This window comes from Canis lupus, chromosome 4 (assembly GCF_048164855.1).
Source record: "Canis lupus baileyi chromosome 4, mCanLup2.hap1, whole genome shotgun sequence".
Classification (NCBI taxonomy): Eukaryota; Metazoa; Chordata; class Mammalia; order Carnivora; family Canidae; genus Canis; species Canis lupus.
The window spans coordinates 48601244-48618051 of record NC_132841.1 but is presented as its reverse complement, the minus strand read 5'-3'; the positions used below and the strand labels follow the sequence as shown (position 1 = coordinate 48618051).

The following is a 16808-nucleotide window of genomic DNA, read 5'->3' as shown; positions in this document are numbered from 1 at the left end:
CCCTCTTATAAAGATACTAGTCATTGGAATATAATCCACCCTAATCCAGTATGACCTCTTTTTAACTAGATTACATCAGACTCTATTTCCAAATAAGGTTACCTTCATACATACTAGGGGTTTGGACTTTAACATAGCTTTTAAGGGGACAAAGTTCAACCCACACCATATATGTTCTGGTAAGATACAATGTCTTATCACCCCGAACTGCAGAGGAAGGAGTCGAATTGTCCCCCCACTCCCCATGCATATGATCTGATCACAGCCAAATGGATACTCGCATTCTATAAAGTCTGATCAGGTGACACAAAGGTGAAAGACATTTAAATTTCATTCCCAAATACAGCAGTCTTGCTCTTCTAGCATCCCAATACTTGCACAATTTTTTCAAAATATTAAATCTCTTTTGGCTTAAAATAGTCAGAATCATGTTTATTATTTGGGAAGGACAACTCTCAAAAATACAAATAAGAGAAAAAATAAGGAAGGATGGCAGAGATAAATAACTCCCCTAGAAGGTTAGTCTCTGCAAGAAAAGAATGTGTGGTCTCAGAAAAGCTAAGAAAGCAATAGTCTGAAAGTACGTACTGATGTATATGGAATCAGTTCAAAATGTTAAGGTTCCAGGCAATATGGTTTAAGAATCCTTGTATTTAAATCTGCAAAGCCCTGGGGAATGAGCTACTTTCTTACAGTTGATTTGATACAAGAATAACAAGTAGAGAAGAACCATATGAAATGCATACAACCCTCTCTACTGGTAAACACTGAATCTGGATAAATCTCTCCTACTTTGGGGAAGAATGGATAAATAGATAAGATGCCCTCAAAGAATTAGTGACAAATGCAGAACATTAAAAAGGGACTATCACACTTAAGAATCAGAATATCCTAACTCTGGAGGTGATTTAAACAGTAAAGACAAAAGAAAGAACAAATTTTATAGCACTCCTCAAGAGGATGCCAGGATACCTAACCTTTATGAAAGAAGAGTAGAAAATCAAATGGGAAATAGACTGAGAAGGAAAAAAAGAGCATAATGATGTGAAAATATAACTGATGTAAACAAATCAATGAAATTAAAATTAGATTTAAAATTAAAGATTGGGGACGCCTGGGTGGCTCAGCAGTTGCGCGTCTGCCTTTGACACCAGGCGTGATCCCAGGTCCGGGATCAAGTCCCACATCCGGCTCCTACGGAAAGCCTACTTTTCTGCCTCTTTCTCTCTGTCTCTCATGAATAAATAAATAAAATCTTGTAAAAAAAATTAAAGATTGTATTATAGAATTGACAATGTTATGAAAAAAAAATGTTTAGTTTTTTTGTTTATTTATTAGAGAGAAAAAAAGAGATTAAGTACAAGTGGGGAGGGGAAGGGCAGAGAGAGATGGAGAAACAGACTCACCACTGAGCAGGAAGCCTGATTCCAATTTTAAGCTCAATGTGGGGCTCAATCCCAGGACTCTGGGATCATGACCTGCTGAAGGCAGACACTTAACTGACTGAGCCACCCAGGCACCCCAATAGTATTGTGAAAAATCTGACATGAAGCTATGTTAGGTTTAGTTTGGCTTGGTTTAGTTTGGTTTGGTTGTCCAACAAAGCAAAGGTAAATACCTACACCAAGCTAAAATACAAATCAAGCTAAATAAGGATGAAATACTGAGTAGAGCTGGTTACTACTCCTAAATTTCACATTTACCATACACTTCTTAATAGATAGAGGTGCCTTCTATAATTAAAATAAGAATTAAGTGAGAAAAAAATTTGTTTCCTCAAACACTACAAATTGTCATATAAACTGACAGTTTGCTATATTTATCTAATACTTTAAATGAATAGCATACAGTTTTATATCTAAATCTTTAGCAAGTCAGTTTGGAAAGATGAGCCTAACTGAACATATATTTGGATGGAAATGAATGAACTAGGGGCACCTGGGTAGCCAGTGGTTGAGTGTCTGCCTTTGGCTCAGGCTGTGATCCTGGGGTCCTGGGATTGAGTCCTACATCTGGTTCCCTGCAGGGAGCCTGCTTCTCCCTCTGCCTGTGTCTCTGCCTCTCTCTGTGTGTCTCTCATGAATGAATAAATAAAATCCTTTAAAAAAATTACCAGCTCAAAATGTCAATGGTGCCAGGATTGCTACACAGGATGAAGACCTCTGCTTTTTCATGGTTCTGTCTCATGTTCTTCCTTCCTCTTGCCTGTTCTACTCCCTATTTCAATGAAATAAGAAAATCAAGCAGAATCTCCTTAAATTTTCCACCTTCACTTGAGACAGTAAGTTTTATTCTCCTGAGATCCAGGAGGCCCTGTTTGTACATGTGTTACCAAAATGGCCTTGTAAGGAATAGTTTGAGTGTCACAGAGGCGCAGGCAGATTGGCCACTATATTTACTGTGATAGGATCACTCTAACAGACTATTTGATCTGTCAGAACCTTTTCCTCTAACCATCAGAAAGACTCAGGGAGAAACAGGCTTAGTGGGTAGGATCAGGATTTCTTTTAAGAATAAAATACTTGTTAGATATCTAAGTGGAAATGTCAAGAAGCCTGTTGGACATGAGTCTGGGACTCCAGGAGAGATAAAGTTGGAGCTGTAAATTTTGAAATTATCAGTGAATTATCATTTGAAACCATGTGACTGCACAAATTTTCTTCAGGAAATAAGGATAGTTTAAAAACAGGAGGGCTGAGAACTGAGCATTTGAGTATCTCAATATTTAGAGGTCAGGAAAAGGCAGAGGAATCAGCAAGCATTGAGAACCAGAGGCTGCACTGTCTTCCAAGAGAAGAATGAAATAGACATTCAGAGAAAGGTAAAAATTGAAGGAACCCTTGAGAGAGAAAGAAAAGGATCTCAGTTCTTGTCTAGAATGGACATTAATTATTTCGCTTGTCTAGCATCCACTCCTAATGTCTTAGTTTAGATACCTTAGAAGCAGAGCTTCAGAAGGAGTTATTTATTATGCTAATTACTCTCAGAAAAAAGAGTGAGAAAAAAAAAAGAAAAGAAAAAAGAGTGAGAGATGCAGGGTGGAACAGGAGGGAAAGAAAATCAAGGTTATGCTCTCTTCTGGAGCTTTGGAGCATTATGTGCATTACTAACTCATTTCCTCCTGAAGAAAAGGGACAGCTCTTTGTCCTCTTGAATCAAATAGCCACTAGATGCATGTTGCTGGAGGAGGGGGTGGTTTACTTCCTGGTTGAGCTGATTCCTTTGGTGGAAAGTATATCTGGAGAAGAGGGAAGCTCTAAGCTGTTAGCCTCCAACTCTCACAGCAGCTCAGGGATGGATGCCCTGGCTTGGTAGAGGGATCCAGAAGGGTCACCAACAGCATCCACTGCACCTTCTTCTGCTGTTAATAGACCTCAGTGTTCCTTCAGGGAACCACTCAACTCCTATTCCAACTTGTTCTGGTGGGGTCACCTCTACTCTTCTACCCTTACTCCAGTGTTCAATCCACATGAAACAAACTTCCTCAAATAGGGTTGTAATTACAGGCTTAGGCATAAGTTCACGACCCAATTTGGAAGAGTGAACACCAGACCCAGAATATTTGCAATTATTCCTATTAGGAATAGGAAGGGTTGCTAAGATCTGAGGATCTACAATGAAGTTGCAACTTTTCCACCAGGAGGAAAAAGCCTACCCAAGAATAAGGCCAACACAGGAGAAAACTCAGCTTAAGGACAAACTCCTGACATTGACTATGCACCTGGATATAAGCATACTGATTCACACAAGGTTTTTAAGTGTGTTACTATAATCCCTCCAGCTTTAACCAGCCTGAATTGAGTTTCTGCTTCTTCTGCTCCCCTTAAAGTCTAGATGTCTGCCTAAAACTGACTTCTCTGTAATTTGCAGAATTCTCTAAAACAAATTTTAATAGCTCTTTTTTTCCTTGCACCAAAAATGCTCTGAGACATATATAATACATACAGATTAACAATCCAAAAATTATAATTATATGAACAACCTCAAAATATCACCAAACATATTTTGGTCTTTCCTGGATGAGCAGGAGGCCCTTCAGATAATCCAATGCCTTTGGGTTATGTTTTCTAACACCAAATATCATTGTAAGATATTTTTCCATTTGGAATAAATATTAAAGAGAGAAAAACAGATTTTTTTACTGGTATTTTTCAAAAAACAAAACAAAACAAGAAAACTATCCCTTAATTCCTTGCTGCATGAGAAGCCAATTATTAGGACTATAGATTGTGTTCCACTTTGATTATCTAGCCTTTTGTCTGATTTAACGTCTATAAAATGCTATAGGAAATCACTATTTCTAATGTAACTATTATAAAATGCTACTTAGAAATCACTTATTTTGTCTACTTAACCTCTTGTTCACAAAACACATCAGAATTATGCTAACATACACTGATCCAGCACAAATCTAGGGAGTAAATACATCACAACTGATTTTGTTGAAAATCTGACAGTTTCATTTAAACCCTTATTCATATCTGAGTCTTCCTGTATTACAGTTCCACATAGTGCAGTTGTTCTTTGACTCCTAATAGGTCAGATTCATTCACCGTGATTTCAACCCAGTTCAGTTATAGGAGAGACTGAATACCCAGTCCTATGCTCAAGCCTCCTCCCTCAAACACACTCATAGGTGTATAGGGCATTAAACTATTGCTAGAACTACAAAAGTTTAACTATTTGAAGAGAGATCAATCAGAGCAAACAGATGATAAAGAGTCTTAACAGATATTTAGTGAAAACAAGTAATAATATCGGGCACCCAGACAAATGCTGATGCATGTCAACTAGAAAGATAATGTATGATGAAATAAAAAGGCTACTGGAAAAACTGTGATGATGGATAGATTTTTGTACCTGTTTTTTTTTTTTTATGAATATGACATCACCTAATAACAAGAGTCCTTTCCTTTCTACATTTTGTTGCCAGAGGAGAGCCTTCAGAGTGGATGAATTTTCTTTGATTCCACCTCCCCACAATCCTCTGAGCTCCTCGGGGAGCAATGTCACTTATACCATCGTCAATGCAAATGGCATTTTAAAGAGTTAGTACAGCAGACAGAGAATGTTAATGCTGCTCACAAGTGCCAATGTGCACTGCAGACTTTCCCCTAAAGTCTGCAGCCCATCACATGTCTTTATTCATTTAGATCTAATCCTATCAACCGAGAGGACAGGGCACTGGCTTGCTCTCTGCCTTTGTCACTCAAACTTACCTATTAAAAACAATCCATTTTCTAAAGTCGGACAGTGTGGAATTCAGGTTTGGCAGCCAAAAGATAAACTCCTATATACAGAGCATGATAATGAGGAGCCTGCCGGCTTTCTTGCTTGATGGGTTATTCTTATTAAGATAAAATATGTTGCAAAAGCAACTCAGGAATATAGAAAGAAATCAGCTAGTTCATAAAAAGTTACAGGAGCTTAGTCTTTCAAATTAAGGAAATAAATTCAATGAACATGAACTCAAACTCAGTAGAAAAGCATCACCACTAGAAAGTCCTCCTTCTGTTGCATTTTTTCCTGTTGTATTTTTTAATGTTGCAGTATTATACAGAATAATCTCATAATTGTGTTATGATGAGAATTTAGATGGCTTGATAATTGAATCATCTCTATTAAGCTTTTATGTAATGAATGCTTAATTTGTTGTAACAAAGTCTCTAAGTCAATAATTACCTTAAATCAGTGGAGCACCTACCATGTATAGGCACTATACTAGGTATGGTAGAGGGCATAGGAAAACATAAAATGAAAGACACAGGTCTTGCTGTAAAGAAGTAATGATATATTAGAGAAGACACAAAAACCAGAATGCAAGCATAGCTGGAGTGTCACAACAAAGCAAATGTGTAGATAGTAATCCTAAAGACACTCAAGGTAATAAAAACATGGGAACAGCCCAGATTGAGGCTGGTTGACATGAGGTGATGGGCCTTAAGTTTCAGGATATTTACTTTATTCTCTAGGCAATAAAGATTTAAATATTTGAGCAGAGCAGTGACATAGCGAAGCACTGAAGGAAGGTAATACTGTGAGTGGTATACCTATTGGACTAGAAAGAAAGATTATCCACTGATGGTGTATGAAATTATTTTAGGTGATGCATGAATATGGAATTAAATAATATTGAATTACACAGTGAAAATATGTTCCATTTTAATTTTTTAGAAGATATGAGAGAGAAAGTTTTGGGTTTGGTGTGAATATGACTTCAATACTCACTAACACTTTGTTAATTCCCTTTTAACAAAAGCAATCACATTCACTTAAATCCAATAAAACTATTTTTGGTAAATTTGCATTTATTTTTCTGTTACCATTTATTTATGGCAAGTGACATTCATTTCCTATTTATGTAAATAAGTAGAATTAAATAATAAAAAGCTTCTATTTAAAATAAAAATAAAAATGATTTAAAGGGGAAATATAAGTATATAATGGTACATGTGTTATATGCATATACGGCAAAATTTAAGAAATGGAATGCAGTTAAGTTTGGAAAACAGAGACCGAGGCTCTAGGAGCCACTAAATGTTCTTTTAAAGAAATACATGTACATGTGCAAAAAAAGTTTGATCAAACATGTTCACACAGCATTATTATAATACAGAAAAACTGACAAAAATTAAATGTTCCTAAAAAGAGAAGAAGTTAAATAAACTATGGCATACCATTCTGGAATACTATGCAGCTGCTCAAAGAATGGGAAAGAAGTGCATATACTTATATGGAAAGATCACAAGTGAAAAAAAAAGCAAACAAAACAACTATAAAACTACATATTTGATATGATCCAAATTCTTTTCTCAACTGTATACATGTATAAGTAAGTGTATATAAATGCACAGAAAGATTGGAAAAATCATCATCATAGTTAATATGATTCATCTTGGAAGATGTGAATATGGAATCCAAGGGAGTAGAGGAGAGAGTCACATTTTCTTTGACATAGTGATGGATTGTTTAAATCTTAAATTCATGTGTTTTTTAATTGTTGTCATAATTCTCTTAAATACTTAAGAGAATAAAAGAGAAATTCAGGTAAATTTCCATCTCTTTTACTCCCTCCCAAAACTATATTAAGACATCAGAAAATAATTTTCAAAGGGAACAAAACCACAAGGACAAAAAGAAGAGACAACTGCAACACAATTTTGAAAGCTAGGTGAGTGGTACAGAGTCTAAAGAAAAAGAATCTCTAAGGAAAGCTCAGTCCTAAACCAGTAGTGGAAGAAGCAAAGAAGAAACCCAGTATGTTTTGCAGAATCTTCTAATTGGCAACACTGGGTCCTCTGGGAATGGATATAGAAGTGAAATTTAAAACAAGAGGATTAAATGAAAGACTATTCAAAAAGTAGAGAGTTTTGAGAATTACATCCTTATCCCTTCCCTATTCCATACAGACAATCTGTACATCATCTCTGCCCCAACACTATAAAGGGGAAATTTCCCCTTATTCTCTAGAGAAAGTAAGAGAGCTTTACTGTCTAGATAGCAGAGAAAAAGTTATGGCTAAGAGTGGAGATAATATATGGAAAGAAAAGAATTCTCTATCAGGAATTCCTTAGATGCAGGGGCCCACTAAGATTGAGCTATAATATGGAGCTCATAGTCTAGAAGCCCCAACTATGTTCCCAGAAGCTTCCTGTCAGCTGTTTATTGCTCCACTCTTAGAGGATCAGCAACATAAGGAAAAAGTTGAAAGAAAGAAAGATAGATAAATGGATGAAAGGTGGGGTTTGAAAGAAATAAAAGCAACTTGAGGAAAAAAGTATTTTCAAGGAGAATAAAACTTCAAATAAACTGGGGCACCTGGGTGGCTCAGTCAGTTAAGCATCCAATTCTTGATTTTACTCATGCCATGATCTCAGGGTCCTAGGATCCAGCATCACCTAGAGCTCCCCGCTCAGTGGGGAATCTGCTTGTCTGCCTCTCCCTCTGCCCCTCCCTCTGTTCACTCTCTCTCTCTCTCAAATAAATAAATCTTTTTTAAAAAATCTCAAATAAGCCATCCCTGCTTTGCTCAAAAGCATAAACAAGCTATAATATATGTGAAATAAGAACAGGGTATTATTAAAAGAAAGAAGAAGAAAAGAAGGGAAAAGAGAGAGGGAGAAATAAAAGAAAGAATTGGGGGAAAAAGGCCTTTGGGAAAATAAATACATAAACAGACATTCAGATGTGTATAGATATATATGTGTGTATAGGGGATGTGTATATGTGTGTGCGTGTGTGTGTGTGTAACTCAATGAAATAGATAAAGAATGAAGATAAGGAAATCTTCCAGAAACTGAACAAAAAGACTTTGGAGATTAGTTGTGCCCCTATTTATTATAGTTATGTGCTTTTTTCCAGAATGGTTCATTCATGGCTTAGCACAGTATTCCACATTGGCCCTTTTGCTTACCTTGATCTTCTAGTTTCCCAGTTTCCTGTGATACTTAACTTACCACTATCACTAATTCTTCTGTAGAAAAGTTCCAGTTCCTATTTCCCAATTTGGTTTTCAGTGCAATTTCTCAATCTAAAAAATGTTAAAATGTAAATCTCTCACTTCTATGCTTTGGGCCCTGGAAGAAGGGGGTGGTGGGGAATGTCAACTTTTAACAGAAGAAAAGGAAGAAAGAGTCTAGCATTTTCTTGTTTATATCAATCTCTCCCTACTGAATATAATATAAGCTACATGTGATGAGGGACTTTGCTTTATGTTCTATTTAGAATAGTACCCAATGCAATATAAGAGCACAGAAAATGCTTCTTGAATCAATAAATGAGTGAATGAATGAATGAATGAATGAACAAATAAATGCATGCCAGGCATATATGGCTTTTAGAAGTGCCATTGCACCTTGGGGAAATAATGAACAAAGTAACAAAGAACCAATGAGAAAGATTTTAACAAGCCCAGATTTTATCTCTTACAACACTTGTTTGGAAAAAATCTCAAGTTAAGATATCTCTGCGGTTAACTCCATTTCCCTCCGTCTAACTTGCATCAGACCACACCCAGAGGCACCACAGTCAATCTCTGTAATGGCTTTCCTTACATGCGTATTTGTGACCCAAGGATTACCATCTGTTATGGAATACTCTTAGGGGAATTCCCTATATGGGTCTTGAGCCCTTAACCCTGTCTCATGACAAGCAATACTTTTTTCTTCTTGTGAGAGGCAGATGGTTTAACAGGCTGTGAGTTATTCTTTTCTACTTAATGTTTTCTTAATTTTAGCAAAGTAATACAGTTGGCTTCATAGTCATAATCAGATGGTGGGGTAAGGACTGAGCCATTTGGTTGGGGAGCACCCAACTTTCAACATTTGTGTGCCCCTTCTGTCTGAGGGTATATGCCTGGCTCTCAGTATTCTGAAAGCATGAAATGCTAAGGAGACTAAGGAGACTAATGACAGGGCATCTCACCATTCAAGCTGCACAGTCAACAACATCTCACTGTGATCCCCAGCTGTGCAAACCTCTCCATTGTGAATCTATTTTCTACAAGACTGGACAAGGGCTAGCAAGGGTAAGAGAGGTGATTTCGAGGTCTTAAGCGTTCAGTGCCCAAAAGTTTAACAAATCTCCATTTGTAAGTCTTTGCCATTCTCCCTTTTTTTTTAAGATTTTTTTTTAAGATTTTATTTATCTACTCATGAGACACAGAGAGAGAGAGAGGCACAGACACAGGCAGAGCGAGAAGAAGACTCCATGCAAGGAGCCTAATACAGGACTCGATCCCAGAACCCCAGAATCACACCCTGGGCCGAAGGCAGGCGCTAAACCGCTGAGCCACCCAGGTGCCCCCATTCTCCCTTTCAAAGCTGCCTGGTATCTCCAATTCTTCAGCCTTTCTAGATTTTTTTTAAAGATTTATTTACTTATTTATGATAGAGAAAGAGAGAGAGAGAGAGAGAAAGAGAGAAAAAGGCAGAGACACACACAGGAGGAGGGAGAAGCAGGCTCCATGCCGGGAGCCCGACGCGGTACTCGATCCCGAGACTCCAGGATCACGCCCTAGGCCAAAGGCAGGCACCAAACCGCTGAGCCACCCAAGGATCCCCCCCTTTCCAGATTTTAAGACATAATTTTCCCTTTCTCTCACTGGCTTCATCACTTCAGGCTTTCATACTGCAGGTTAGCTAGTTCAGTTTCTACTATTCCATTCTCATTCAATTTCCAAAATGTTGTTGACTTCTTTCCTTTGTTGCCACCTTCTCTTCTGTTTCATTTTTTTTATTCTTATTTTTTTAAGATTTTTTATGTATTTATTCAGGAGAGACACAGAGAAAAAGGCAGAGACATAGGCAGAGGGAGAAGCAGACTCCCTGCGGGGAGCCTGATGCAGGACTCAATCCCAGGACCCCAGGATCACGACCTGAGCCAAAGGCAGATGCTCAACCACTAAGCCACCCAGGTGCCCCTGTTTCATTTTTTAAATAAGTATATACATATATTTTTTAATTCATTTTGGGGGTTTAGGAGAGTGCAAAAATAAATGCAAATGTTTGATCCTTCATGCTTAACTGGAGGTCCTTATTCAATGTCCTTAAGCCAATGCCTCTGTACCTTCTAAAAGGTATATCTGCATTGAAAAAAGAGAACTTATAATGTCCTTCGATCTATTAAAAAAATCTTTCTTTAGAAATCATATATCTTTGATTTTCAGGATTTTGTGAAACAACAGTGATCAAATAAGGAAAAGAATATTTTAAGTGGTTATCACCAAAAGTCCATAACCATAAGGGAAATAATAAAAGAATTCTCCCACTTCTCTCTCTCTCTCTCTCTCTCTTTCCTTCCCTCCCTCCCTCTCTCTGAGATGGTGCCTTTGCCAAGATTGCAGAACATTGGTAGCATTGCTAGAAATGCATTTCCATGTACTTGTCCATGTCTATTCTCTTCAAATTGTGTCACTTCGGGGCAAAGACTTTTCAGAAAGTTGAAGAATCCCATGTTCAGACAGGAAGTAAATGGAAAACAAAACCCCCTGACAGGTCTCTGTCTCTTCATGTCCTATCATTTGTATTTCACTTGGGATCAAAAGTGATCCAAGTAAGACTTCCTCCATGAGGCCGCAGCCTTGGCCCAAACTAAGGGACAGATCAGAAAGTGTTCTTAAAGATTAGTTCTGGTACATTGATCTTGATCCTACCAGATGCCTTCGAGTCAGCCCATTAATATTGTATACTACTGATGAGGTGTACTATTGATAACACAGACCATCCAGTTTGCGTCCTTTCTTTCAACTTTGTCTAGCATTTGGATTTCTGGGACTTAATCATGATCACTAATATTCCAGGGTTCCCCATTTCTCTCTCAATTTCCTGATTCACAGCCCTCAGGCTGCCTCTGAACACCAGTAAATCTGAGGGCTCATGCTGCTGCTACTACCAATACCATTAGGTCTATGGTACTGGTCTTATTCCCTCTCTCCTTTTTCAGATTCACAGTTAAGAAGTGTTAACCTGTTGCCAGCCATTTCTGTAACACCATCATCCCTAATCAAAAAATCCTTGAAGTCTCCTTAGCAGTCAAAAATAAAACCCACTTAGACTCAGCCTACAAAACAGTGCCATGCACAAAATATCTACCTAAAAATTATCCAAACGGGTGATACCACTTCTTAGCCAGATACCACTTCTTAGCCTTTTCTCTGTCAGATATTTGCCTAAATATCACTCTGAGCCTCTTCAAGTCTGCTCAATCCTACATGTTCTTAAAGGGCTAGATCATGTTATCCTTTCTAACCTAATGTTTTGAGTTTACTTTCACCCCTCCTTTTCTGTTCTTCTCAGTTTTACACTTATAAGCTATGCAGAGTAGCTTAATCCTGAATTTCTTTTACCCTTTTTACAACATCTCCACTATTCACCCACACATAGTCTTCTTGCCCCTAAAGACCTAGATTTCCTTCTAGCATTAAAGTTACACCATTTGGGTGTTCTGAAACAAATGATCTACCATAGATTCCAAAATTAAGATTAAAACACACTTAGGTATTATTTGCCATGTATGTCAAAAAAAATAACTGAAAAGTATGGACCAAAAAATACAGCCTCCTCCTCTCTATTTGAGAAAGGTGTTTCTGTAATCCATATACATTTTAAAAGTACTCTTTTTAAGCATCTCATTGTCTCATGAGATGGATAATAAAATTTCTTTGGGTCGCTGAGAACAAGTTTACAATATTTTTTAGATAAACTCAGTAACTGTAAAAGACCACAGGGAAAGATTTCTGATGTTAAAACACTGATAATTAAAGACAGAATCAAAGAAAATTTTCCTTTGTTGAAAAGAAAACTTAGGCCTGAGAATGCAGTATGAACATATCCACCATGTTCCAGGAGGAATGAATAGTGACAGACTCAGATCCAAGCACACCAGGACAAATATTTTGGTTTACAGTGATAAAGAAAACATCCAAAAAGCTTTCAGGCAAGAGGAAAAAAACATTACCTACAATGAGCAAAAACTAGGTTGCCTTAAGATTTAACACTAAATCGTATTTTGAAGGAAAAAGTTACTCAGTTATTTTGGTATCCAGATCACTGGTCTTATTTTTATTTTAAGATTTTATTTTTTAAGTAATCTCTCCATCCAACATGGGGGTCTCACAACCCCAAGAGTTGTATGCCCTACTGATTGAGCCAGTGCCCCTCAGATCACTTGTCTTAAATGTATAAAGATGTGGTCAGGTGCACAAAATCTCCAAAAACAAAAAGTCCTCCTTGAGGATACAATTAAACCAACTAAAAGATAAATCAAAATTAGGAACTAAATTGAGAAATATATTAAATAAATAGTCCCACTACATAATTTGCACCAAACATTGGGAATCTGGTTGATCACTGAAAGACGAAACTTGACTCTATAGTGCCTTGCTCATATGTTTCTCTTCTGTATATCTCCCTTTTTTCATTCTAGAAAATATATTTCTTTAGCCCTCTGAGAAGTACACCAAAAAAGGCTAAAGATTATGAATCATCTTTCCCCAAATTTTATAGCAGTTAATGGCAATCCACAGCAAAGAGAACATTAAGCACTTAAATAATTTTGCCCAACCTATTGAACTTGTTATTCTCCAAAGGGAAACAGAAACCACAATTCTAGTACCAAGGCTTCTTTTAATATAAATAATAGGAAAGTTAGAAATATAATAGAAAATCACTGATCATTGTCCAAAGCAGAAATTATAGGGTCTAGGAGAAAATGTGTAATTTCTATCCTCCAAAACCTCTAATATGATGTTTACATACCCATTTAAGCAGGGAAAAGATCTATTACCAAAATTATTGAACTTCAGCTTCTGGCCCCAACACTCAATTTGGGAGCCTCTGTTGTTATTGAACATGAAGCTACTCAACATAATTGGGAAAAGCACTGTAGTATACGAAATACTTCTCATTGTGGGGGAGAGGGGAAGTGAATTTACTTGCAGTAGCATTATTCCTTTCATGAATTTAAGAAATAAAAAAGTGCCACTTGGATTCTCTAGACAGATGTGTTCATATCATTTCCCAAGCGATTTATCAAAGTTTCATAGCAGGGGGAAAAAGGGGTATTTAAAAAGCAAACTATATGTATATGGATGTTTGGTTTGGTTCTTTCTGCAGATGCCACAGGCACATATATGACTACCCATAGTGTTCCCTTGAACTAAGAAAGGTGCTGAGTGTCCAGTGGTGCTCATGACAAGAAGGGCAAGGTATGGACAGGAGATGGAACGTCACTTGAAACCTTTGAATAGAAGAATATAAGAACCTTCTTCCACTGCTCATAGGGACCCAGAATTACATCAGAAAGGCTACCAAGGAGACCTAGAACTGTTCCTAGGAATGGCCTTTTTTAGTAAATGAACAGTGCCTCACAAAGAAAATGTATTCAGTTCACATGACTGAAAACCCTAAACAAATTCTCATTAGAAACTTAACGGAGGGGTGCCAGGGGTATTTAGTCGGTTGAGTGCCCAATTCTTTATTGACTCAAGTCATGATCTCAGGGTCATGAGACTGAGCACCACATTGGGCTCTGTGCTTAGCACTCAATCTGCTTGGGATTCTCTCCCTCTCCCTGTTCTTCTGCCTCTCCCTTATCCTGCTCACATGTGTGCACGCTCTATTAAAAAAAAAGAAAAAAAAAAGAAAGAAAGAAGAAAGAAAGAAGAAAGAAAGAAAGAAAGAAAGAAGAAAGAAAGAAAGAAAGAAAGAAAGAAAGAAAGAAAGAAAGAAAGAAAGAAAGAAAGAAAGAAAGAAACTTAATGGAAATATCACATAACACAGCAAAAAGAGTTTAAATTCTAGAATCAGAATGACCTGAATTTAAATCCTAATTTAAATCCTATCCATCCCAGCACATAATTCGGATATAATTCTGTATGTTCATTAGCAAAATGAGGATAATAATACCTGCCTCATGGAGTGCTTCTGAAGTTCTGACCCAATATATGTAAACCATATAGTTACCCTATGAATATTATTAATGATGCCCCCAGATCAACTAGAAGAAAAGAAATTCAAGGGATTACTATCTGAAATAAATAATAAGATCAATGGGTAAAAATTTATTATAAACTTACTATGTGTCCTTCAAAGTTTTGGGTGCTATGGAATATTAAAATTAATGTTTTACCATATGAATCAAATAATAAGCTCCTAAGGGTTGTGGACTAAACTATGAGTACTAAAAAAAGCAGAAATCTTTGTAAAAAGAGCGGCCAGAATAAGGAGATGGGAGCTGAGCCCTAATGAATGAGCAAATGAGGGTGTCTGGGTGGCTCAGTTGGTTAAGCGTCTGCCTTTGCCTCAGCTCATGATCACAGGGTTCTGGGATTGAGCCCCTGTCCGACTCACTGCTCAGCAGGGAGTCTGCTTCTCCCTCTCCCTCTGTTGCTCCCCCCCCCCCCACTCATTCTCTCACTCTCTCTCTCTTTATCTCTCTCTCAAATAAATAAAACAAAATAAAAATATTAAAAAAAAAAGAATGAGCAAATGAGAGACAGAGAAAGCAAGGGAGGATAGGAAAGGAAATTAGGGGTGGGTGTGGGTGGGTGTGAAAGAGAGAGCGCACACCATATAATGAATACCCAAATGAGTGTCATTATTGCATTAATTGCCTCACATAGTAAACACATATAATCATCAGATAAAGTCTGAAAGATATCTCCATTTTACAGATAAGGAAATTGAGGTTCACAGAGGTTCACAGAGATAAGAGTCACAGAGCTATCACTAGCAGAGTCAGAATATAAACTCAGTTCTGTCCAATCCAATACTTAGGCTTTTCCCAACATAATGACTGTCAAAAGAGTGATAAACCTGATCAGACTGGAGTGTGCAGTTCCTGTTGAAGAAAATGTCCTTCCATGTTCAGAGGCCTCTGGATGTCCATTTTGTAACAATATCCTAAATTTTCTTGAATTCCAAGATTGAGGTAAATGTCCCATTAGATACTCTCTTTAAAATGTAGGAAACTGGTTCTTTTCCCCATGGGCAAAATTTGCTCAGCAGATCCAAAAACCCCTGAAAACACTTCATATTCCCTTTTCACCTACCTCCTAAGCCCAATAAATTCTGTTTCTAACTGAGAGAGGAATTGATTTTCATTGGTATTCACTTGAAGTAGGGAAGGTCATGGCTAGAACATTGGAAATGTATTGTCTAAAGAGCACAGTTTGTATCTTGTTTCCGAGAGAAGATCTTTAAAGATGCCTTGGCTTAGCTGACTTTTTTTCCCCTCCTGCATCCAAGAAACATCCTCAAGGGAGAAAGTCAATTTCAAATCTTCACACTGCAGAGGCTCTGGAGCAGTCAGTTGCAGAATGCAGATCAGCCTGTTTCTTCTTTTCTGAGATAAACGAAATCTGGGAAGAGTTTTGAAAGAAAAGTTTTTGAGCAATCCTTGGGGCCTGGACTATGCTCTGATCAGACAAAGAAACATGGTTCCAATCTAAAAGCCAGCATGTGACAATCTGAAAGCCAACTTGATTCTAGCCTTGATCCCCACTAAGAGGATTTTTTTTTTATTTCCAGGATCCTTCTCAAGCTTTACATTTGATATGTAAACATTCTTAATTAGTCTAGTCATTAAGTAGTTCTTCTTTGCAAAAGCTTGTCCATGACAGGTTTGTTCTTAAAATGGTGTATATAAGAAATGAATGATTCTGCAATTTCCTGACAAAGAATTCTTCAGAATCTGGAAGCACTGAGGTATTCATAATCACTCAGACGCAGAATTATCAAAGCACACAGTGGCTTAGTATATCCCTTCCTAGCATCTCAAATCAACTTTAATTTCCTTTTTTATAAAGTAGATGTTTAACATAAAATCATCTGGAGGAAAAAAAAACTATATAGAGCAAATGTTAGGCCAGCCTCTCTGCTGTGACTGGTACTGGCGAGGGTCTTGAATATTCATGCAGAATACTTTGTAAAAATCATACGGAGTGAATATCACTTCTTTTTACTTTCCTCAACATTTTTCCACTCTGACTAGAATAATCCAAAACTTTGGGCTGGGCACCAACCAGATTACATAATTTGTAAATTTTGATTGCAATGACTGGCCGAATTTAAAGCTTACAGGAAATCTTTCTTGAATGAAGATACTCGGGAAGAAGGAAGCTCTCCTGACCTGCAGCTCCACTCAGGTAATAAGCAAACAAAGATGATTCAAGAGGTCAACTGCCAAGAGTCCTATGCCACAGACTCTAAGAGATGACTAAGCCTTTAGTCTTGAGATAAATAATACTGTGTATTAGCACAAGCGTAGATATTCTGCATGCTTTCATTTAATCCTTATCATGTACTTTT

At 37.3% G+C, this 16808-nt stretch overlaps 1 long non-coding RNA gene across 13 annotated transcripts in view; it reads right to left on the bottom strand.

Moving 5' to 3' along the window:
• The window catches only part of LOC140632342 (uncharacterized), a 227227-nt gene that overhangs the window by 146910 nt on the left and 63509 nt on the right, over window positions 1–16808 (bottom strand). Inside the window, exon 1 of one of the 13 annotated variants that reach the window (XR_012029871.1) lies at window positions 8457–8536. The exons of the other annotated variants lie outside the window; for them this stretch is intronic. This is a non-coding gene — a long non-coding RNA (uncharacterized lncRNA). Of the gene's footprint in view, window positions 1–8456; window positions 8537–16808 lie in introns of those variants that run through there. 13 annotated transcript variants of the gene reach the window in all.